At 39.5% G+C, this 26,666-nt stretch overlaps 1 protein-coding gene across 4 annotated transcripts in view; it reads left to right on the top strand.

The window, feature by feature from the left end:
* Nrg3 (neuregulin 3) overlaps positions 1–26,666 on the top strand; it is a 1,086,061-nt gene that overhangs the window by 1,017,612 nt on the left and 41,783 nt on the right. The window lies entirely within an intron of this gene.

The raw sequence follows: 26,666 nt of genomic DNA, 5'->3' as shown, positions 1-26,666 counted from the left end.
AACTAGTTTTCCTTTTCCTTCATGGGCCTTCTCTGCTGCTATATCACGAGTGTGCTCCATTCCAGCTCCGTCCTCCCCCACACACCCTTGGTGATACAAGGATATTAGAAAGATCTGCGATTGGACCATATATTTCCTCTGGATGAAGCAATAGACAGCTACTCATTAAGGCAGAAGGGGTTCTGGGAAACCCATTTTATCCAGAAGAAGTTGTTAAGGAGAAGAAACAATTCTGCAAATATGTACAGTGGGAACTTTGCCTCTTCGCTGCCAGATGCATGGTTTGTTTTTCCTGATATTTACCATATTGGAAGGAAAACTCACAGGACTGAGAGGTTGCTTCCTTCCTTCCTTCCTTCCTTCCCTCCTTCCTTCCTTCCTCCCTTCCTTCCTCCCTTCCTCCCTTCCTCCCTTCCTTCCTCCCTCCCTTCCTTCCTTCCTTCCTTCCTCCCTTCCTCCCTTCCTTCCTCCCTCCCTTCCTTCCTTCCTTCCTTCCTTCCTCCCTCCCTTCCTTCCTTCCTCCCTTCCTTCCTCCCTCCCTTCCTTCCTTCCTTCCTCCCTTCCTCCCTTCCTTCCTCCCTCCCTTCCTTCCTTCCTTCCTTCCTCCCTTCCTCCCTTCCTTCCTTCCTCCCTCCCTTCCTTCCTTCCTTCCTTCCTCCCTTCCTCCCTTCCTCCCTCCCTTCCTTCCTTCCTTCCTTCCTTCCTCCTTTCCTTCTTTCCTTCCTTCCTCCCTTCCTTCCTTCCTTCCTTCCTCCCCCCTTCCTTCCTTCTTTCCTTCCTTCCTTCCTCCCCCCTTCCTTCCTTCCTTCCTCCCTTCCTCCTTTCCTTCCTTCCTTCCTTCCTCCTTCCTCCCTTCCTTCCTTCCTTCCTTCCTCCCCCTTTCCTTCCTTCTTTCCTTCCTTCCTTCCTTTCCTTCCTTCCTTCCTTCCTCCTTCCTCCCTTCCTTCCTTCCTTCCTTCCTCCCCCTTTCCTTCCTTTCTTTCTTTCTTCCTTCCTTCCTCCTTCCTTCCTTCCTCCCTTCCTCCCTTCCTCCCTTCCTTCCTTCCTTCCTTCCTTCCTTCCTTCCTTCCTCCTTCCTTCCTTCCTTTCTTCCTTTCTTCCTTCCTTCCTTCCTCCTCCCTTCCTCCTTGCCTGTACTGAATATACCAGTTTGAGCTGAATCCCCAGGGGAGTCTTGGCCCTGGAGGAGATGGGAATGGAGTGGAGGGGCTGGGGGGGAAGGTGAGGCAGGGGTGAGAGTGGGGAGGACAGGGGAATCCATGGCTGATATGTAAAATTAAAACACAAATATAATAAAAAAAAAAAGAAATTGGATGTAAAAAAAAGAAAAAAATAGTGTAATACAAATTTTCTAATCTCTATGCCAATAATATAATTAAATGATCATGTTGAACTTTTAGAAGAGGAAAGATACAAACACAAAATTTCCTGGATAGGTATTTACTAATCTTTTAGTCAACTGTATTATATGACAATCTACATATTCTTAAAGTTAATATATGCAGTCCAATGTAGGCTAAGTATATAACTTAAATCATATTTACTAAACTTGAAAACAAGCTGATGACAAATTTTATCACAGATATTAAGGGAAAATATAAGTACATTTCTAACTTTGTCATACTTTTGTTTTTTAAACATAAAATTTTTACTGATTCTCTGGGAATTTCACATCATGTACACTGATCATACTCACTTTCCAGTTCTTCTATGTCTGACCCCCAACAAATTGTAAAGTAAAAATGAAAATAGGTATTAAATAGGAAAGAATTCTAATTTGTGTTATCTATGTACTCACTGGAGCACAGTCAAACTCTTAGTGGCTTGCCCCTTTATTAGAACTGAGTCCTTCCCCTCCCACACCCTTGCCAAAATACATCAGTTGTGGAGAGCTACACTTCAACATTCCCAACACCCTTTTTTTGGGGGGGGGGGTTCAAGACAGGATTTCTCTGTGTAGCTTTGTGCTTTTCCTGGATCTTGCTCTGTGGACCAGGCTGGCCTCAAACTCATAGAGATCTGCCTAGCTCTGCTTCCCAAGTGCTGGGATTAAAGGCGTGTGCCACCACTGCCTGGCCCTATCACACTTTTAAAGAATTCTCTTTGATAGCTTTTTGTCTAGCCTGTTCCTCTTTGTTTGGTTTGGAGTGGGTATAGGGGTTATCACTGAAGCCTTCCTGTCCATCCTTCTCAACTGGGTATGTGCAGTCATTGATATCACAGCAAAAGTAGACTCATTGCTCTTCACATTCAGCGGGAGCATGGATTATGACTTCCATGGATCATGGTTTCTGTTGATGGTACAAACCACAAACATGGCCTAGGCTGTAGTGGAACCACAGACACAATGGACAAGGCACTCAGAGGCAGGTCAGACTATAGATATCACCATGGCTCCAGGAGGCATTGTAGGCCACTTGCATCAATATTCTCCAGCAGCATGGCCCACAGACATCAACATAATTTCCGGACATCCACATGGCCCTTTGTGGTAACACAGTCCACAGACATCAACACCTGTCTGTAATAGAACCAGGGACCAGACATGGCCCTAAGAGGCAGCATGGACCTCAATATCACCATAGCCTCAGGTGGCAGCACAGGCCACTCAGACCAGAATGACACCTTGGGCAGCATGGCCCATGGACATGAATATGGATTCAGGATGTCGACACAGACCATGGACTCTTCATGACCTTCAGTGGACTTTTGTCATACTTTAATTGTATATACTCAACAAACATTTATTGCTCTGACATGAATAAATTTACATTAAAAAGATACAGTGTTAAAGTACTGGGATTCCTCTTATCCAAGCTATTCCAAGTTTTATACCACAGGAAACTACTTGTTATATATGATAAAGCCATAGGTCAGAATTGTCAGTCTTAGTTCTGTTTGTTTAAGGTTTTGTAATGGATAATCACTTTTAATATTTGAGTAGATGTGCTAAAATTTATCTGTTCTCACTTTTAAAAAGGAGCAAATAAGGATTGTACAACACTATTGCAGAGATTCTACTGACCTTATAGAAGGTCACCTACCTTGTAGTAAGGAAACATTTTTTTCTATTCAGAGATATGATTAGAAACTTGCATGGTAACCATAAATGTTGAGTATAAAATCCTAATGGTGACATTGAAAAATGCCAGTCAAACCAAGGACATTCAAAGCAGTATTGCAAACCCTCCCCATGAAATCACATTTGGAATATTTTCTGCTCAGGGATCCCATCTGTCTGTGAGAGCTTTAAGGGAGTCTCTGTTTCCATGGCCCTGAGATTTACATAGTCCTCCAGGAATGTAATCATATTGCTGAATTAATTGAGCTTTAAAAGACTTTGTCAGTAAGGAATTTGGTAAGGGGGGAGAAAATTAAATGTGGGCTTAATATTAGCCCACTGGAGGAGAACCAAAATAATTAGAGTGTAATTCTTGATTCCCTAATAAGTGCACCTACAATGTAACACACAATCCAGAACACCAAGTGGTAGAATGAGCTTGGGGCTGTCACTTCCTGACTCCACTCCTATCTTAGCAACTCTAGAGAGCATGACATCATCACCCAAGCAAGTACCCTTCATATCTATGAAGAAGACTCCACAAGGTATGACAGGGAGGAAACAGAAGGAATGTCACTCTGCCCAGCCTCTCATTTAAGAAAGACATTTTCTCCTTTCCCTGTGCAGAGGCTTGATGCACATCAGGAACAAATGACTAGTTTCTTAGTAAATCTGTAACTGGTGGCATATAAACAACATTGGTTCCTCTAATCATAGTCATCTTCCTGCCTGGTAGGTGCACCTATCTTCTTGTCCCTTGATAGTTCTAGACCCTAATTTTCTTTGTAGTGGTTTGTCATTGTGGCTGGTCCATATGCCCAATACCTTGGCTCTAAAACACTAAACATATGCAGATTTAAATGCCTCATGGACTATTACTATTAGGAACAAATCCTTATTTGTTTGTTTGTTTGTTTGTTTGTTTTTTGAGACAGGGTTTCTCTGTGTAGCTTTGTGCCTTTCCTGGAACTCGCTTTGTAGACCAGGCTGGCCTCAAACTCACAGAGATCCGCCTGCCTCTGCCTCCCAAGTGCTGGGATTAAAGGCGTGCGCCACCACTGCCCTAGGAAAAAATCCTTATTGATGCTGCTGCACATGTCTTTCAATCAGGCCTTCACTTGGGATCAGCTCATCTCTGTTATATCGGGTTGAAATGGAAGAATTGATAGACATATTTTTCTCTGGCTATTTAGCATTCTACAGAAATAAGAAACAGAGAGTTGATATTTTTCTCTCTGAAATATGCTCTAATCACCAATGACAGACTTAAAAAATAAATAGCTGTGCTGTTTAACTTGGCACAATTATACACTGAAGAGGTTTCATCAATATTTAACTTTTCATTTCCATATGTTAGACATGCCAGGCATTCAAAGAAGGTATGAAGAGTGTGTGGAAAGAGCAAAGGGCTTTGCATTCAGACAGCGAGTAGTTGGAATCCCAGTTCAATACCACCCTCACCAGAAAACTGTCAGCAAGAATTTTTACTTCTCTGAGACTTGTTTCCTTGTAAAATGTGCAATGAGTTCACAAACCACAAGGTGGTTTTGAAGAGCAAATAAAATATTAAATAAACAACATTTATGGCTGTTCCTGAAATAAGAGGGTTGCTTAATGTGGTATATTATTAACAGTGATGTTCCAGGCACTCATGAATTGTTTGACATTCTGAATGATGCTGAAGAATCCACCTCTGATCGTATCGGGGAGACCTGGACTATGGAGAAGTTTGTGGTTTCCCAGTTTCCCAATGTGAGTTCCACTCTCCTGAAGTGGTGCCTGTTCACACAGAGAGAGTGCTGTTGTGACAGCTTACTTGTGTAAATGTTCCAGATGGAACAGGAAGTAATATTTTTACCTGGGAATTTATGCAGTCCATGTGTGCCTTTCTTTAACTGCTCTGAAGCTCACATAACTTCATAGATGCACAAAGAAATAGTGCCCCAAATTGGCTCTGGGAATTAGGAATAGTATTATGTAAGTGTGGTATTTACCATGCAGTCACATTTAAAAAACAAAAACAAAATAGTTGGCCAACAGCCATATGAAATTAACCTGCCAGTCTTGCCAATCATGTGACAAGGCAAATACTGAATGTCACAATGACATGTGAAACTGATCTTACACAGGGTTCCCAATAAAAGACAACGACTTTTTACAGCATGTCCACAACCTGGAGATTTCTTCAACTGCTGAAATTCTTTTCCCTGATGGTACTGAAACAAAACATTTTCTGAATATACATTCTTTGTTAAGGAAATTCTAGTATATGAAAAGAGGACCCAGGTATAATATACTTATACTAAACGCCAATCATTGTTTCTCTTCAGGTCGAACTGAATGTCCTTTAGTCTGTCTAGGACTCTTTCGGTCATAAGTCCCTGAAGTCAATGCTTTTACACAGGCACAATGACACACAATTAGTCATTGATTCCCCAGTAAACATTTCTTCTTTTGGTCAAGTCTACTGTGTGCATGTGTGCGTGTGTGCGTGTACGTGTGCATGTGTGTGTGTGTGTGTGTGTTTTATTTAAAGTGAAAGATAAAGTGTGAGAAAGTCAATGCCATTGTCTTGAAGCAGTTCCATTTATGATGGGAAAGCCAACTAAATGGCAGAGCAAGTTACATCTGTTTGTCAGACCATGAGAACCCAGCACTGGTATACCTATGGGCTTTGCTGAAAAGCTCAAGACTGACAGTTGATTTTAAAATCTGCTTCAGGAAAGCAGATGGGCTGCTTCTTCAGACCACTGCTGGGGTGGGCTTCTGCTGTGGGATGTTCTGTCTGTCAAATGTGTTGCTCTGATTGGTTAAAATAAATAAAGTGCTGATTGGCCAGTAGCCAGACAGGAAGGATAGGGTAGGCTGGACAAGGAAGAGGAGAAGGCTGGGGACAGGAAGGCTGAGGAGAGAGAGATACTGCCAGCCACGGCCATGAGAAGATGTAAGGTACAGGTAAGCCACGAGCCACATGGCAAAGTATAGATTTGTAGAAATTGGTTAATTTAAGATAAAAAAAAAAAAAAAGTAGATAACAAGAAGCCTGCAACGGCCATACAGTTTGTAAGCAATATAAGTTTCTGTGTGCTTTCTTGGTTGAGTCTGAGCGACTATGGGACTGGTGGGTAAGAGAAATTTGTCCTGACTGTGGGCCAGGCAGGAAAACTCTTAACTACAGGCTTCTGGCTATGTCATGATATTCTCTGTAACATTTGAATTGAGTGATTTCAAAGTGAAATGAGCAAGCTAATTTGGTGTATGGGAAGCAAAGGCATTTAGAAAACATGTGTTGTAAGGGAGTGTACTCAACCAAAGCCAGTGAGCTGCTTTTTTATCATGATTGAAACTTCTAAGACAGTCTGCATGCTTGCATCTTGAAATTATGAAGTTGTTGTTTTGTTTTTGTTTTTGTTTTTGTTTGTTTTTTTCCCCCATTTGTTTTTTAAGGCAAAGAAATCCTGGAAATACAAAGAATCATTAGATGCTAGCCTGGGAAAGGAAAGCCATTGGTACACTCCACAGCTTCTGCTACTCTAATCCTGGGATATTTGAGCTGAAATATTGGCAATTTAAGATATAGTGGAGAATGTAAGAAATTGCATTAACACCTACTTCACTATGTATGACTGTACATTGACTACCCAAGCTTCTCATGAATGTTTACTCAGAAATGAACTTGACTTCTGGGAAGTTTAATGTTGACAATATGAAAACACAAATTTTTGTAGTTGTGGTCTTGAGATAGTAAAAATAGGAGAAAATGCACACATTGGTGTTCGAGCCAATTGATATGTCTAAAAAGAAAAAGTAAAGACATATATATTTGAAGGTGAATATAAGGTGAACTCCATCTCTTAATTCAATGTATAAAAAGGCATGTATTGTTGTTCCTATCTTCAGAGCACTAAAGGCTATAAAAACGGATATTGATGGCTTCTATCAGATTCAGTCACTAGCCATCTGAGTTTGTTAGAGTCACCACCTGGATAGGAGTAGGACAAATCAAATGGTCACAGTTGAGATGAAACACACACACACACACACACACACACACACACACACACACACACACACACACACCAGGGGGATGTCCATTATGACCAGTTATGACAGGCTTAGTATAAGTGAGCATGTTTTCAGAGGCTTCTAGTGAGTGCTTCATTTGGCTTTCAGGGTGAAGATTTAGAAAGGAGCATGTGTGGCAGGGGGAGGAGAAACGTTTTATTGGGAAATACTATATATCCAGCTCCAGAATAAGCCTGTTCTCTAAAGAGAACTGAGGCCACAGCCTTGACTCAGCTTGAGAAGGAAGATGCTACAGAACTTATAGACAAAGGCCACAGCTAGTGACAGATTAAAATTTTCGAGCATAGGATTAGAGAGCAGCCTTCCTCTGCATATTATTGCCACACAAACAAGGTCCAAGGTAACAGTGATAACATAACTAAAATCACTGCACAAAACACACTGTTTATGAGAAACAGTGATTACAGAAACTCAACATCAACTGAATATATGAAAAACGCACGAGAGATGCTCATCATCTCTAAACACACAGAAATAAGCATTAAAACTCACTCTTAACAAGATTAACAAAAATGCTTATAGTACAATAACTGTTTCTGTAGTAACTTATATGATTCAATATCCATGCTTTCAACAAAAAATTACAGAACCTTCCAAAAGAGAGGGGAGAAAAAGAGACAAAGCATATGATAGAACCAGGCCTCAACACGGCACAGATATTGAAATGATCAAAAGGCTATTTAATCATGGTTAAAATGTTCAAGACTCTCAATAAAAAATATTCATGGACAAGACATAATGTTAATTCAGGCAAAGAAGGAAGTTACAAGGAAAACTCAATAAGGAGTGCTAGAAAATAGAATCATGTAAAAAAAAATTGAAGAGTACTTTGCTAGTCTTACCCGTAGCTTCTACATAACCATCATTAGAATCAGAGAGCTTCAAGATAAGCAGAATTTCCCAAGAAGTTTCCCAACAGAAAAGGAAACAGAACAGAACAATATTTATGAGTTGTAGAATGATTTTAATGGTACACTGTAGCATAATGGAAAATTGAAATTTCAGGGAAAAAAAGGAGAAGAAAAGAAATACTTTTAAATCATGCTGGCTGAAAACTTTGAAATCTAAAAATGACAACCATCCATACTATGTACTTTACCGTTTCAATCACATGCATGTTGGAAACAGAAGCACTTTAGGATCACTAAAAATGGCCAGTGGTTGTCAGGTTTTCTGGGGTTGGCAGAATGGAATGTTGAGCACAGAGGACAGTTAGGGCATTGTATATATTTTGGGACCTGAAGTCATGTGGTACTTGAATGCTGAATCATATGCATTTGCCAGAATATGTAGAGACATACAGCATAGAGTGGATTTTAATGTGTACCAATTAAAAGAATAATTTAGCTCACTAGAGTATACTTCCATGAAATATACAATGTGAAAAAGAATGGCACACTATATATGTGTGTAAGACAACAGAAGGATATGACATAAAAATGCTGATCTCAGTGACTTTGAAATTACAGTTTGAAATACTTGTAGCTGAAGTAATATATCTCAGTACTCTATTTGAAATCTTTCTCAGAGGTGTGTATTAAGAATTCTGGTGTTGTTATACATTTACATGTGTGGATCTTGGCATTTTGAGTTGGAAGAACCTTGACATAATGAAACCCTAGTAACCATGAGTACCCCTAGAAATCAGACTGGGCTTTCTAATATTCTTTACAAATTATTATAGGAACAAAGATCTTCTTAGAGACATGGCTAATTGTAGGACTGAGGATGAGCCAAGAGTACCCTACAGTGCTGAGAAGGAAGGGAGTGTTCAAAAGTGATAAATAATGAAGTAAATAAACTTCACCATGAAAGCATGATCATATAAAAGCATCCCAGAAAAAAAAAAAAACCTAATAGTTCTAAATTTCAAAACTTTAAATAATTAGAGTAAGAGAATAATTAAGTTTTGGATTATATTTAGGAAATTTGATATGACTATGAAATAAGATAAATAGCTAAATTATCCATTAAAGGTAGAGAACAGGTAAATTTCCATGCAAAAAAAACCTGAATAATTTATGTAGTTTTCTTGTCTTTAAAAAGCAGGATTTTAGCTCCCTACACTAATTGTGGGGTTCACACGGAGACTTGTCTTTCTATACAATGCTGTAGAGAGAAGAAGGGGAAAATGTGGTAACTTTATCATTGAGTAACCTGACAATTGCAACTTCAAGTCATGTGACCAAGGTTTGCCTCAACACTGGCAAGTCATATTGGCACAAAATTTTAATTAAATAGCCCTTCTTTTGGTATTTTACAGCATGGTTTCTCATAGCCATGGCTGTCTGTAAACTCCATATGTAGCTAAGGTTGGCCTCTAATTTCTGATCATTTCCTTCCACATTGCAAATGCAAAAATTACAGGCAGACATCTTGACATCTAAACTAGTGCTTTAGCTCTATGTTTCTCTGTGAGAAATAACTATGCAAATCAAATCATAAGAGAACTACCAGAAGTGTTCTACAAAGGACTCAACCAGTACTCATTAAAAAAAATACACAAAACACTGAAACCACTAAACAAGGCAAGTTAAAGAATCTGTCAAAATAGAAAGCTTGTAGAAGCATCTCTATTAAACAGTAATATAGATATCTGACTGACATCTAGAACAGAAAAGAAATCTTGATGGAAAATCAAATAAAACTCAGTGAGGTGAACTTATGTTACTAATATTGCCTACCATCAGTTTTCAAATTCTGAAAAATGTACTTACTGAAACATGAAATAAATTGTTTATTTGAAACTACAACTAGGATAAAAAGAAAAGATTTAAGACCCTCTTTTTTCATAAATTTTCTTTTTTTATGATACAATTCACTCCTGCCTCATGCAAAGAATGAATAAATCAAGATAACTCAGTAACTGGGACACAATTACATCATATGTGTGATAGTAAGTCTTTAATTTTATTGACACCCAACATAAATAATCATTTTGGTTTCACAGGAGTTGGTTTCTTTAAGGCAAAGGGGTACTGTAAATGTTTGAGATTTTTCCATTGGTGTCCTGCTAAGAAATGTTCAAAGGAACTGGAAATTGGTAATAACTTTTAATAGTCTATGAAACAGAAACGCAAATATTTTCATAAGCATGGTAGTGTATAAGCCACATACTTCAGAAAAAAATATTAAACATTAACACCATGGACTCTATAGTTCATTCCACCATTAAAATATATGTGTACAGGTGCTCTCCTGATGTTAGCCTGGCTTTATATACTGAATTTTAAAAAAAAATTCACTCTTAGTTCTGAAATTCTGTTGGACTACTTGATTCCAATTCTTTAAGTAGCCTTATTGAGGTTCCACTAAGTAAGCTTTAATTTATAGGTCTGCAAATGGAAGGCTTGGGAATGAAGAGGAGCTTTGTAAGGGGAATGCCATTAAAATCATTTGAACCAGGAATATATATCCATTAGTCTAGCTCTTTTGGTACCTGTTTTATGGGAGCAGTGTCTCTGTCCATGCCTGTCACTCTGGACAATGTTTTGGAATTGGATCAAATTTGAGAACATTTTTTGAAAGGGATTGAGGTGTCCTTTTCAGAGTACCTGTCATGAATGCAAACACATCAAGCACGATGAGAAGGCGCTAGGAGTTTGTACCCACTTGCAGGATTATAGAATGGTGGTGCAATCAGAAGGTCATAATTATAGACTAATGTAGATCCAGGTCACACTTAGTCTCCTGGAGAGGGCTGAAGGGCAACTTGAAGAATCAGATTTAGCTTCATAAAATTGATCCTATACATCTTAATGGATCCAAACTATTCACTGATGTGAAAGGCATTCGAGAGAAGAATCTTCCTTCCATGTTGAGCAGTTCAGAAGAAAATAAGTTTCTGCCTTCTACAGACAAAAAAGGTAGTATAGGTCTTCTATAAGAATACAGGCTAATTCATGCTGTGGAGCCCCCAGCTGGATCAGGCCCTCTAGATAAGTGAGACCATTGAATAGCTTGATCTGTTTGGGAGGCATCCAGTCTGTGGGACCAGGACCTGTCCTTAGTGCATGAGCTGGCTGTTTGAAACCTTGGGCTTACATAGGGACACTTTGCTCAGTCTGGAAGGAGGTGACAGGACCTGCCTGTACTGAATCCACCAGGTTTAAATGAATCCCCAAGGGTGCCTTGATCCTGGAGGACATGGGAATGGATGAGAGGGGTTGGGGGTAGGTGGGGGTGGGGGCAGGAGGGGGGAGGACAGGGGAACCCATGGCTGATGTATAAAATTTAAAACACATAATAATAAAGAATAAAAAGAATTAAAAAAAGAATAAAGGCTAAAATAGACCAAATACCTTCATCATCTCTTCATGGAAGAAAAGAAAAAGAACAATACTGTTTTTTGAAATGATGGCTTATTGTGTGTCAAATAGAACACTGAAACCTACAAAAGCATTGTTTAAAAGTACTTTTTGTGCTCCTAAAACCTAGATTGGAAGGGATTAGCATCTTATATTATAGATAAGAGTACACAACCAAGAAAGGGTGAAGCTTTTCCTCCAGTTTAGCTTGCTTAATTCATTGTAGAATTGCTATTTGAACCTATTTCTCTTCCACTCTGGTAAGTGGTACTTCATTTCTTATCACGTCTTCATCTTGGTAAGGTACTGATTCTCCAGGTAGAGAACTATAAGACCACACTGCTTTTTCCTCCCAGCTAGGAATGAGTTTTCAAAAACGTAGGCTCTACAGTCAGGCTATCTGCGGCCACTTATTCTTTCTGTGAATTTAGAGCCCTGTATAGTTCAGTTCTCTGCATTTTAAATTCTTCATGTGCAACTGTGATTGATAATGAGAAATGTCTGAGAAATGTTCAGAGGGCTAAATGATTTTGTAGCTAAGAGCTTTGTGATATAAATTCTCAAGAGTTGATCCTGTTCTGGTTGCCACTATTATTCTAACAAAGGCCTTTCCTCTCAGGCATGGCTACATAGAACTGGACCAATGAACAGCACACTTTAGTGCCACCTCCTGCCCTGCATCTCAGTAGCATAGAAATGAGACTGTTCTTGAGTCAGAAGTTATCACTTCTTATCAGCCAAAATAGGGTCCCATCCATCTGTAGATTATGGTACAGTAATTCATGAGCTGTGGTTCAGCAAGAAAATTGAATCATTCTTTGTGATTGGACACAAATATACTGGCCATGTATATTTCTGCAGCTTTGCATGTACAGAACCTGCAGCTTGAACTGGTAAAAGCATCTATTACTATAGGCTTTCCCAGAGAGAAGCCAACAGTGTACCTGCTGGGAGCCTGGAAAAACTATTATTATTATTATTATTATTATTATTATTATTATTATTATTATTATTATTATTGCAGGTGGCTGGAAAGGCAGGGCCAGGCTGCCCATGCATTTCAAAGAACTTGAGCAGTCAGGGAGGTCATTTAGATAGTATTTTTTTAATGTTTAGCTAAAGTCTAATTACTCACTTACATTCATTTCAAGTATAGTATTGGCTCCAAATTACTGAGTGATGACTAAATAATACCAGTCAACTTTATCCCAGGATTACAGATTTCCATTACTGTAGAAGCATTCTGGTGTCCAGAGAGATAACAGCTCAGTAGAAAGTAGTAAGGGTCCATATACTTTCCATATCAAGAAAGCTATTCTTTGCTTCCTTTTTGTGTCTTTAAGGAAGAGCCCTCTCTCCTTACATGCAAATGTGGGGTGCTCCCAGGGATAAGCAAATATGTAGGCTTTGTATGCCTTGCTTCCAACTGTTCAGTTCCACCAAGGTAACACAAGAGCAGGCATGGACACTCACCAACAGATGGACAAGCCTGCAGCTCCCTAACATGAGTTCACAGAAACAACCGCATTTGGCTAAAGTTATCAGGCCCTCTTCTTGATAGTTCATGCACTCAACAGTGTGCTTTCACAAAGCCTCCATTTCCTTATCCATAATGCATCTCCCTCAGATCCTGAGAATGCCTGTTTCACATAATTGCACAAGGTTTCTTCAGTTTTGAAAACAGTCAGGATCTTTTAAAGTGGGGACAAAGTGTGAATTGCCTGAGGAATTGATGCCTTAGACACATCAACTGACATGCACATTTGGGGAGAATTTCCACTGTTGTAAAGTGGAATGTTTTCTCCAAGGAAGCATGACAAGGACACACATCACCCAAACCATGCATACAAACATATTCTGTTGAAAACCAGGATGGCCATATCCTCTCCTTCCAACCCTGTAAGATGCTAGAGGAAGAGCTATAGAGGCAAGGAGGAAGGGCTCTGGCTCCTAATACATTCTGCTTTGACAATTCTCTTTATTCTGTTGTTCTCTACTAAAATGAAGTTGTCTTTTGAGCCATTGTTATCAAAGCTGGGCTATCATTTCTGTGGCCTGAGGGATCCTAGTACCATTTTACTTTTCAGAAAGCAAATATTAAAACAGTCCCCAGGTATCCTATTTCTCTTCCCAAATGGTGGCTCTGCCAGCAGTGCCTGTGGGCTTGTTTAGGTGGATGAATTTTCCTCTGATTGTGAGCTACTTATTTTAAGTTTGGTACAATGGCTATTTCTTTGAAAAGTTGACTTTCTTGATTACTGTATGCTTTCTACCTGTCATAAGGGATCAATGGCTATTTGATTCTAACAGAGCTAAACCTTTGTATAAGACAAGGGGATATTTGATGTTTCAGCCTGGGAAAACCCCTGCCTTCTCTGCCTCTGTCCTCAGGGACAACAGCAGGCCCAGACTTTGTGTGCACCTCTTTCTTGAGGTGTGTGGTTTGTCATAATTGCTTGATTCATACAAAACAGCCACTCTGTGAATTTTTTCTCAGTTGATAATACATGAGCATAGCAGGGGGATGCTAAGAGAAAGAGAAAGGAGTTTTCTTTCCTTTCTTCAGTGTGGTTGTTTCACCCACATGCTATCTTTTCTGTCTATTTCCCCCTTTGTGGTAACTTCTTTGCAGGATTAATGTTAGCATTTGTGATATAAAATATGTTCTCACCATAGTTTTAAATTATAAGGAACATTTAATTAACATACATTATTAAAGGATTCCAAGGTGACACTTTATAAGAGTCATACTATTTTTATTTGCTGTGAAGAGACATCATGACCACAGCAACTCTTATAACGGAAAACATTTAATTGAGGGATTACAGTTTAGAGGTTTAGTACATTATTATCATAGCAGGGAACATGGTGGCACACAGGTATACATGGTGCTGGAGAGAGAGTGCTACATCTGGGTTGGCAGACAGCAGGAGGAGTGAGTAGCACACTTCTTCCAACTAGATCACACCTACTCTGACAAAGCCATGCTTCCTAATAATGCCACACACTAGGAGCCTATGGGACACATTTTCATTCAAACCACCACATTGCATTCCCTGGGCCCCATAAGCTGGTAGCCATGTCATAAAACAGAAAATGTTCAGTCCAACTTCAAAAGTCCTCATGCATAGTCTATCACAGTTTCAACTTTGTTTAAAAGTTCAAAGTCAAGGTATCTACTGAGACTCATGACAATCTCTTAACTGTAACCCCCTATAAAATGGAAATGAAAAAGGAGATCACATGCTTCCAACATATAACGGCATAGGATGTCCATTACTATTCTAAAATGGAGGAAAGGGAACATATCAGAACAAAGCAAGACTGAAAACCAGATAGGAAAAGTCCCAACATCTGCGTCCCAAGTCTGATGTCAAATGTTCTTCAGGTCTCCAACTCTTTTCAGCTTTGTTGACTGGAACACACTTCTCTCTCCTTGGGTGTGCCTACTTCATGTTATCAACTTTCCTTGGCTGGAATCCCATGACTCTGGCATCTCTAACATCTTAGGGTCTCCAAGGCAATCCAGGCTTCACCTTCACAGCTTCACACAATGGCCTCTTGAGCCTCCATGCAGGGACACCTCTGACACACTCCTGGCCACAGGGGCTTTCCTTAGTCATGGCGGGAGATTCCATAATCCCCTTCATTTATCCTTGACTTTAAAGACAGAACTAGATGGCTGAAGCTTCCAGCTTCTACTTGTTAGGGATAGCATATGCTCTCCTCCCCTCCCCCCCATTCAAAAACATTCACTAGCTTTCTGTTTCTGATAGTTTCCTTTGCTGCCTGAGCTTGGCTTTCCTGGAACTGACTCTGTAGATGAAGCAGATCTTGAACTTAGAGATTCACCTGCCTCTGCCTTCTGAGTGCTGGCATTAAAGGTATGCACCAACATTTCTTGCCCTAAGCTTTTCTGTAATGTCTTCTTATTTTTATTCAATTCTTTTTCACAAGTTACAAGCGTTAGCTGGGTGGGGTCTTACTCTGAGGTCAGCACTCCCTTTATTCCACTTAGCATCAAGGTTTTCTTTAATTTGTTTATACTTTCTGGTATCCCCTTTCTCCTCAAACTGTACATTTTGTATTTTTCCTTTCTCACTTGCTCCAGTCCATTATAGATTTACATAAGAGGAGCTACTAATAACCACACAACACAGTCAACACTAGTTCTGAAATCTGCTTGGCCAAAGCTATTGATTCATAACTCTTCAATATAGCCTTAGGCAGATTTTTTGGACAAGAACAAGAAGCAGCCACATCCTTTACCAAAATATTCCAAGAATGGATTCTAGGACACACACTAGAATTCTTTTCCTCAGAAACCGCTTGAGCCACACCTCCACTGTTCAAGTTACCCACAACAGTATCTTCATGCTCCTACTAGTGTAGACCATTAAGTTCTACTTAAAACATTCAACTGCTTTGTAATCCAAAGTCTCAAAGTCCACATACCTCCAAACAAAAGCAATACCCCAGTCCCTGGTACCAACTTTTGTCTTAGAGTTTCTATTGCTGTGGAAGAGACACCATAACAACAGCAACTCTTAGAAAGGAAAACATTTAATTGGGGAGGGGTTACAGTTCAGAAGGTTAGTCCATGGTTATCATGGCAGGGAGCATGGTGGCATACAGGTACACATGGTTCTGGAGAGACAGCTGAGAGTCCTACATCTGAGATGGCAGACAGCAGAAAGAGAGAGTAATACTGGGCCTGACTTGAGTTTCCAAAACTCCAAAGCCCACTCCTAGTGACACACTTCCTACAAAATGTCAGACACATTTCAACAAAGCCAAAGCCACATCTCCCAATAGTCCCACTCTCTATGAGCCTATGGGTGTCATTTTGTTTCAAACTAGCACAATAAACATGTGTTTGGATGAGACTACAGTGATAAGGTTGGAATCCTGCTTATACTAATCCCACACTTGGTTGTATATGGTGTTTGCTGGCCATTGTATAGTCTGCATAGCCCAAATAACTCTGTTGTCTGCTCAGTTAGGGTCCAGCCTAACTACATTCATGATGTCCTACTTCCTCCAAATTCTTTCAGAGCATGGGAACCAAACTGGCAGCTAAAGTTTCTGGGAGTTGTAATGGTAAAGATCTGACTGCAGAACTGGAAGACAGTATGGCAGTTCATGCAGTGGTAGTTTCCCTATCTGTATTGTCTACAAGCACAGACAATGGATGCCCCTCCTGCCCCCCACCTCAGAAAGTTGTTGCAGGATAGAAGATGAGGGGAAGCTTCCACTTCATGATAGTCTCAGGTCTAAATAGTATATTTCTGGCATTGTGGGTAGAATGACAGAAATGGGGCGGGGGGGGGGGAATCTAGTCAGTAGTAAAATGCACATTGATATGAAGGAGAGGAAGAGGGCAGAGTCCTGCCTTCAAGCCTGGAGCAGAACATGTAGTATGCAATGGCAAGAGAGACAGCTCATGAGTTAGTACAGCCAGAGATAGTGCAGAATAACAAGCACACCTCATTTTATCCCCCATTCACCTGCTATGTTTTCTCTGCCTCCAGCAAAAATGGTATTGGTTTGAACAGAAAGTTTCAGCACTATGCCTCATCTTTCCAAGTCCTTCCTCCTTCATAACTTCTCCACTACAATGAACAAAAACCTCATGACTTCCATTGACAATCCTTGATTAAACAAATTCTGTTTTGAGTTGTTTTACATTTAATGGACTTAAGACTTAAATAAATGTCAATGACAAAGCTATTAAAAACACCCAAGCTTGAATTTGGAATGCAATAATACATCATGGTTACTCCTTGGGGTGGCTATTCGAGATGCTCAGGTGCAGGAAACTGGGCAGAGAGAAACAAATGGCACACTGGTCAATGTCTACAGAATCATCCTGAATTAGATAACAGAAGCTGCTCTCTTACTTTACAATACAGCCTCTGTTCCTCTTTGGACACTTCTCACTGTATTTTAAACTTATATTGCTTCTTCTCTTTGATTTTGAGCTCCTTGGGCAACAAGGCAGGCAATCATAGCTTCTCCTGCTTCTGTTCCTCCTTTTCCTTACTTCCTAATTCTTCCTCTTTCTGTTCCTCTTCCTTCTGCTTCATCTAGTCTTCTTCCTCCTCCTCCCCTGCTTCTCCTTCTCCTCCTTTGTTTGTGTTTCTCCTTTTGCTCTGCTGTTATTGAGTCCTGCATTATCTGCCCTTGGAGTGTAGGACAGTGGTTGGATGAATGTGTTCCCTTTCATAATCCTTAGGAGCAGGTCAGGAAGAGATTGGTAGAAAGGGTGGATATATTCCAATTGGAATCAAGTATGTGTGTTTGATTCCCAGATCTGTTCCTCTTAGAACCTTTGTCTCCTAATCTGTGAAATAAAGATAATATTATTCTGTACTAATCTGCTGACATGACCAATGATAAAGTGTTGCCTGGATATATTCTTCTTCCCCACCCTGTGGGCAAGACCACAGAGGGGATTCCAATGTCCCAAAGCTCTCAGCTTCATTCTTTCATGTCTACACTTGTCCACACTTACATGCCTGTCAGCTGTTTTCATCTTGGAGGCATCACTTACTTGCCCCTTACATTGTAGTCTTTAAGAGATGATTTAGCTGTCCACTTGCTGAATGAGTCTGAACTCACACTGCACTCACATAATCATCTCTGAGGTTGGCCTTGCCTCATCTACAACTTGCTTCTAGATGAAGTTCCACAGTCTGCTTTCTTTTTTAGATTTTCTAGAAAATTGTCCATAAATTAATCAGTTTCATATTCTTAATTAATTAAACATATTTAAGGAAATAGGTGTTAGACTTTCAATATAGTTTTGATAGCTTTCTGTGAAGCGTTGCAAGTATGGGTTCATGTAGACATGATTTGAGTAGAAATATCTATATCAACCCTTTCTTATGTATACCACATAAATGTCTCCAATGGCAACGAAAATTTGATAAAGCCTATTTAGCTGTATCTTCTTATTCTTTCTATAAATTCAAGCAGGACATATCAATTGTCCTCATGCTATGTATGGTGTGATTCTTGAATGTACTTGGCTTTGAAATTAAGTGGTCTCTTGATTTAGGCATAGATAAGATATCAGTTTGACAGGCTGGAAGCTACTAAGTGTGTGTGTGTGTGTGTGTGTGTGTGTGTGTGTGTGTGTGTGTGTATGTGTGTGTGTGTGTGTGTGTGTTTGTGTGTGTATGTGTGTGTGTGTGTGTGTGTGTGTGTGTGTGTGTGTGTGACTGTGTTGGTCCTGTGGGTTTCTCTCTAAACAGAGCCAAGTTCAACAGGGCCAGATGCAGTAAACACTGATTTCTTCTGTCCAGCAAGCTCTTAATGAAGGGTCTGGCACTACCCACAATTCCTACTCTGCTTGGACTCTTATACTAGACTGGGGGGAAGTAACATTTCCTGTGATTGGGAGAAACCCAAATATTGTACTTACTTTTCCAATAGAAAGGGACGTCACCCTACTAAAGCAGCTGTGATAAGGACCAAGAGGTGAGTAACTCTTCTCCCAGCTGGAGAGTTCTATTTCTAAGACCTAGGCCTTGAGGCACAACCCATGCTCCCCCACCCCCACCCATTGCTGCCCCAGTTGCAAGCAAGTAGGGAAGAATCCAGCAGGCAGACCTCTCCTCCAACACCCCCTAGGGGACCCTGTAATCTATGACTCCCTCCCCCAAACCCCAGTGACCCCAGAGGCTCCCTGAGACAGAATCCGCCAGCTCTGATTGGACCAAGAGGTGAGTGCCTCTTCTCCCAGCTGGAGAGCAGCTGTGATCTTTGGCAGAGAGATTCCAGAAGAAAGGCAGGCTTGGAATGCTTGTTTCTTCCTTCTCACCCTTGTTCACCTTCCTCCTTGCTCCATCTTCAACTCTCCCTTCGATTACAGTCATGTTTGGTATTCCCATCTTCCTCTTTGTCATCATCTTGATCTCTCCTCCCTCTTATGCCTCTTTCTCCTATCCTTACAACAGGAATATTTGATGGGCACCAGATTCAAATGCAAAATATACTTTGACTAACTCAGCTATACAAGAAGCAATTAAAAAATTTATTTCATTGAAAGTAGTCTTTCCAGCACGGTTGTCCACAGATGGTAAAAATGTATTCCTGATATATGGGACTTACATCTCACAATAATTTCCTAGTGACAGGGTAGAAAGAACCATGTTCAATTACCTCTGGTACTTTGAAAGGCAGCATGTACCATATGCCAGATGCTACATTTCTTACATTGCCCCCAGTCATTGTCATAAATAGAAATATTGCTGTTCCTCTCTTCTGAAGCCACTCTAGCAACTGTTCCTAATGGTTCTCTGACACCTCTGTATCCTTTCTTGTCTCCTATTCAGGTGGATTATTCTCTAAACCACCCTATCATAGTTCTTAAATGTTTCTCACACTGTTTTCTATTTATTCTTATGTAATCATCTCTCTAGCTGGCTTGTGGGATTTATGAAAGTCTATCGTGCTCATGTTTGTAATTGGAGGGAAATCCTATAATATGGTCTGCTGTGGAATATAGAGGAGAGTCCACTAAGCCTTGCTGGTAAGCTTCTGTTTGTCTTCAGTTTTAGTCTAGTTTAGAGGCAAATTCTGTTTGTTTGTTTATTAGAGATTTATTTTTATGTATGTGAAAGTGTGTGTGTCTCTGTGAGTGTATGCAAAACATGTACAGATGCTCACCAAGACTAGTCAATGGTATTCCATCTATGGAAACTCGAGTTACAGGAGGCTGTAAGCTGATCTGTGATGGTTTGGGGAACCTAACTTTCGTCTTCTAAAGGGCAATAAGCACTCTTAACTCTTGAGCCATCTCTCCAGCTCTCAGGGGTTGTTTGCTTTTTCATACAGTATATTCTGGTTACAGTTTCCTTTCCCTCTCTGCTTCTCAGCTCCTCTCTACCTCCCCTCCCATCCATATTCATACCTTTCTGTCTGTTGTTATAAAATAAACATGTAACTAAGGAATAATAATAAAGTAAAATAAAACATAAACAAATTAGAAAAGAACACAACAAATAAACAAGAAAAAGAGCCAAAGAAAAAGCACAAACTCATATAGACTCAGAGTCATACACATTTGCACTCACAGGAATCCTACAAAACACAAAACCGGGAATTGTAATATATACACAAATGACCAGTAAGTTAAAAAAAAAAAAAAAAAAAAAAAAGCCCTGACACAACATTATAGACAAAAAAAGCATCTAAAGATTCAGCTGAGTAATGAATTCATTTTGTGTTGCTCATCTCCTGCTGGACATGTGGTTTACTCCTAAGAGTGATTTGTTTCCCCAGTAAGACTCCCTTAGAGAAAACTTGCTCATTTGCAAGTGAGTATCAATTGGAGATAGCTTCTGGAGTAGGAACAAGGGCATGTGTCCACTTCTCCTTTTAGCTCTAGAACCACGTCTTGTGCAGATCTAACGTACAGTTCCATAGGTTCTGTAAGTTCTTATATGCACCAGGCCTGCTGTATCTAGGCCTTGATTCCTTGATGTCTGTTATCCCCTCTGGCTCATCCAATTTTTTCTACCCACCTTCCTCCAAGTTCCCTAAACCCCAAGAGAAGGAATAAGAAGGAGATATTTCTTTTAAGGCTGAGTGTTGTAAGGTCTCTCACTCTCTGAATAATATCTGTATTTGTTCCCATTTACTGGATGAGGAGGCTTCTTTGATGATAGCTGAACAAGGGGCATATCTATAAGTACAGCAGAAGTCCTTAGGAGTAATTTTATTGCTATATTCCATTGGCAGAACAGTAGTATTTCCTCTTTCCCTAGGTCCCTGGCCTACCTAGTCTCAGGTTCTTTACTCTTCTGATCTCTTACAGTTCATTCTTTCCTGAGCTACTACACATATTGATATCATGTTGGTATCACTGCATAACTGGAGCCTGACTGCATTCCCTGCTAGTGACAATGTGCTGCTTTACTTTACCTGGGAATTCCATCATTGAATTATGACTTGGCCATTAGCCTTTTTTTCTTTGACTAGGAAAACAAAATAAAACTCAAAAGTCACAAATTTTTAAATGATATAACAGTGACTTGTCTCATGTCTTTCTTATCTTAGAGCCTATAGACTTCTTAGTGTACCATAACATTGATTATTGAACAACAGAAATCCTTATTAAGTCTCTTTAAGACTTGTCAAACATCTTATGGTTACTACTCTTGTCCATTCTAAAGACCTATTATAGCGTGAATTCTAGCTGGTCTAAATAATAAAAACCTGGAACCGGATGTCAGGGTAAATGCTGAAAGATCAGTAAAGGAGCCAGTCACTAGAGAGACTTCTTCCCTCTCCTGAATCCTCAGCCTGAAAGGGGCTGAACTCCTGTCTCTGACTCACCTTATAACTTCCTCTCTACCCAGCCATATCACTTTCTGTTTTTTCCTCCCTAGTGCTGGGATTAATGGTGTATGTCTCCCAAGTAATAGGCATGAGATCCAAACTGCTGGGATTAAAGGTGTGTCCCACCACTACCTGACCTCTATGATTAACTCCATACTCTGATTTCCAGGCAAGACTTATTTGTTAGAGCATAAACAAAATATCAACACACTTCCCCTTTTTTATCTAAAATAAAAAAGATTATAACTAACATAATAGAAACTACATACAGTAATTACAGTAACTATACACAATATACACAGACAATAAATACATCAACAATGTCTAGTCCATTAACATTTGACGTATGCAGAGAAAAATAGTCCATTATTTATCCTATCTTGGTGAGTCCAAAAGGTTGTACCTAATTCACTTTCTATTTTAACTTCCATTACTAAAACTGTCTTTTAATGTCTCTCAATCTTATACATTTTACATCTCTCTAGTGAATTTCTTTCCTGAATCTGTTTGGGAAAGGGACTTCCAGAAGGAAATAATTAGGTTGGCTGTGGAGGCTTGAAATACCTACTGGCCATCCAAGCTGCTCTGAACTTGGCTAGCAGTACTGGTAGTCCCTGAATCATTCCAGACAGATTTATTATAAATATTCTGAGGACCCAACTTCTAGTGTTAAGTGTGAGGGTCTCTTTTATTTTCCTTCAGGATCTCTTTTGTCTTTAAATGATTTTAAGTGTATTTATCAGACCATTGAACTGCATTTTTAGTCATCAAGCTAAAAGATACCAATCTCAGTTCCTAAATATTCTAAATATTCATCTTATTCTCTGCACTGATTAAGGCTCATCTGAAACTCCCTGTAAGCTCCTAATATTTTAACCTGCCCCTAACTTTTGTTGATGTTTAAGAACAAATTTCAGAATGCCTTCTTTATCCAAGAGTAATTAATGCTGTATAAATCTACTTCAATTTAATCTTGTCACAGTGAAGACATAAAGCAGAGCCTAACAGTCAAGGAGAACCTGAACTGTACAGATGATGAGGTTGATTGGATGGACTGAAGCAAGTGTTGGAATTAGGCACTGATGAATGCTGCTGCAGGCTCCCTTCATGCTGTGGCTTCATTAGTAAATATTGTAGTATGATCATTTTGCTTCTGTATATAGACTCTTAACTGCAGGGCCTCACATAGTGAATATTTGGAAAAGGAGCCCCGTGGTATTGTTAAGTTGACTTTTAAAATAACAGTCAAAGAAATCAAGCTTTCCTTGTTACCTAGTGGCCACATAGGGTCTTACTTGAATATGTTGAGAATACAGTTGTCCAGCTGGGGATATCATGGCTGCTGTATATGACTACAGGTGTGTGTGTGTGTGTGTGTGTGTGTGTGTGTGTGTGTGTGTGTGTGTGTTGTGTGCATGTGTGCGAATGTATGTGGATATAATTTAGAAATCCTTCTCTCCTTTTTCTGTGTTTCTTTGTGTGTGTGTGTGTGTGTGTGTGTGTGTGTGTGTGTGTGTATGTGTGTGTGTTTAAATGGGGCTATCACACAAACAGAACATACTTGTTAGCAGGAACACATCCCCTAGAGCATTTACATCTGACAGCTTAGTACCATTTCTTAGTTCATTTGCCTGTATTTACATGTACACTCAACATTAATACTTCAATATTTTATGGGCTCTTGAAATTGGTAAGTTGTGAATGGAGTTTGTCTTTGCATCCTACTCTGAGCATCCTCCCCTTAGTATAGATAGTCGACTCCTTGACCTGTAAGTATTTGACTAAAGTTCCCCTTTATTTGCTGCATTCTCTGTCTTGCTGTGCAAACACCCATCACTGCTTCCCTGAGCAGGTGCAATGGCATCCTATCTGGATTCCTTATCCACTTCAGCCCAGTCCACTCCAGGCCCATTCCTATATTACTATGAAATTAATCCCCTGGCTCTCCTCTTACATACTTCAGTCAATTCCTGGGATTATAGTGACACATTCACTGTATACCATGTCTATGCTGCCTCTGTGCTGCTCTGTTTACTCCAGGTTTATCTCAGGGTCTTTGTGTGAGTTGTTTTCTGCACCTGAACAATGCATGCCATCCCATGACTTGTGTCTAGAACTGACTTCTAATTTACATTTCCCCTCTGTGATGCTGAGCTCCTCAAGATGAGGTTTCCTATAATGTACCTCTGTAGTCCTATACATCTATCCTCTGAAGAACAAGCTGCTTGTATTTCTTTTTGTGTTAATTTAGCTGTCAGTTTCCGCTCAAGTGGATTACTAAACCTACAATGAGGACTCATGTCTATTTCTTCTTTCCCTTCATCCTTAACACCAAATATCATTCCTGCATACTGGCGGCATTGGGGGAAAATATCACTACATTACTTGCACTGAAAAGATATAGAGGAAATATGTAATGCAGTACATTCTGGATATTTTCTGTTTAGAGAAAAATTAGCAAAGACTTTGAACTGGAAGTCAGAGGATAAAGAGAAAAATATCCGCTCTGAGGGCAGAAAGTTTCAATAGGACTCAGACAACATGGGGTTAAGTTCATAACAGAAAGAATGTCTTCACTTGCATAACTCAAAATTCCTATTGACCTAAAAGGACTTGGAATATTTCTCTTTGGCTTTTTATTTTAAGATTTATTTCTATTTCATATATGTGAGTGTTTGGCTGTATATAGGTAGGTACATGACATGCAATATCTTTAGAAAGTATAATATGGCATCAGAGTCCTGGGAACTGGAGTTACAGACAGTGATTAGCTGCCATGTGGATGTTGGGAACTTAACCCTGCTCCTACTGAGTCATGGGTCTAATACCAGCTTCTATATTTTGTGATTATTTCTCTGGCTTTTAAATCAGCAAAGCTGCCCCAGTCATTGTCATTTTCTATTATCCTTCCTGATAGAGCTTTACATATTTAGGTGGTATTGGGTCTTATAAAATATTTAAAGAAAAATCATGTTTTGAGAAGCTTCTAGACTTTTATCACCAGGCTAATAATATGTAGAACAAAACAATTAATAATCCCATTTGAGAGAGGAAATTCTAAAGTTAAAAACTTTTCAAAATTATAATGAAAAATGGCAAAGATTGAATTTGAACTTAAATATTCTTTGCTTTAAATACCACTTTTCTGACTATATGGGGTCTGATTCATAATGACTTAAAATGATTTAAAAATATTAAAGAAATATTCAAAAACACAGGATGATTTGCCATCTTGCTTACAAGAGTTGACCCATCATGAAGCTAACAAGTATGTTTACTGAGATAATTATTACATTGGGAACAAATTTTTTGGAAAAGTAATTAGAACTTATTAAATTGTTTAAACTGCATTAAAATCTTAGGAAAGTCTGTTTGACATCATTCCCACAATGCACACAGGTAAAAACCACTGTTTTATGTTGGGAGACATAAGGTTATATAGTTCTGTGGCCAGAACCAACCCGAAATCCCAAACTGCATGCCACCTTGGCCCTTTCTTGCTGTGTGTGAGTTATGTATATCTCCTTATGAGTCAAAGGCACTAAAGGCATCATTGCCTGACCACAGCTGGGTCTCTAAATTCATTTTAAGCTTTTGTTCTTTTAATTTCACTCTTGATTTAAACTCAGAATTGGTTTTGTTGCACTTCCTAGGCTACTTTTGTCTAGATTCAGAAAACAGGGAATACAACAGACAGATTATACGTGGAAATCATTCATGTTAGTGGGAACAACCTTATTTTTGCTATGTTTTGTTTTAATGGGTATCATCATCTTTCATATTCAAAATTGTTATTGGTAATGGCAGGACAGGATTAGCTGTCTTATGAAATTCACATATGTGCTACTGTAGTGATTTTACTACAATCTAGCAAGATGGAATGCTTTGGAATTATTTGCTTCTAAGATCAGCTGGAATATTTAATGAGCTTACAAATGTAGGGTAGAAAGGATGACAATTTTAAAGATGACAATATGCTCCCAGCAAGGTCTCCATGACATATTCTACATCTCTTTACTTTGAACACTTTCAAATTTAAAATATTAACCCCAGCTTGTTAATCCACATAATAGTCCCTCTCTATTTACTGGGAAAACAGAATAACCTAAAATTTCTTCTAGGTTTACTTTACATTTTCCAATATTCTTGCATGAACCAGCAATTAAAATGTAAATGAAGCCTAAGAAAGATGGATGCTTGTGAAGCATCGGTTAGAGATACACTTTCACAGGAGAAAGAACTCGAAAGTATGCAATCAAATTTAAAGAGAATCTATGGCAGATGGTATCAGAGAAAGAAATAAACCAGCCTTTTCCCATGCAGGTTTTGACACAGGTGTAATGGGTTTGGTACTGAAGTTGGCATTGCTGAGAGAGAAGCATCACACAAGAGGCTCATTTCACATGTTCCTGGAAACATCTAGGGACATTTTGGGATGATCTCAGAAAATCCCAGTATGAGGGATTCTGTGTCCTTTGGCCAACCCACAGCCTGCATTCTGGCTATAAATTGCCATCAGCTCCAAGCAATCAAGACAAATAAATTAAACTGAGCAACACATCAGTGAGGTTGTATAACATATCAGGACCAGGATATAGACGTGAAGTTTCTGTCTGTTGGTAAACGATGCTGGGTGACCTCTGCGGCTGGGGGACGAGTAATTTAATCATGTTCTCTGTGGAACTACATTCTATGAAGAAGACTTTGGGAATACAGATCCCAGTGAGGTCAGGTGGATGACAATGCCCGGCAACCCCGTGTGGGAGGAGCTTAGCATTGACTGAAGAGTGGGTGGTACTCAGCTCAGGACTGATTAAATGCCTAGGAATGGCATCCTAAATTAGGTATATTCTTAACTCTGTGAA

This window comes from Onychomys torridus, chromosome 9 (assembly GCF_903995425.1).
Source record: "Onychomys torridus chromosome 9, mOncTor1.1, whole genome shotgun sequence".
Taxonomy (NCBI): domain Eukaryota; kingdom Metazoa; phylum Chordata; class Mammalia; order Rodentia; family Cricetidae; genus Onychomys; species Onychomys torridus.
Note: the sequence above shows the minus strand (reverse complement) of the source record. Positions and strands in the feature narration are given on the sequence as shown.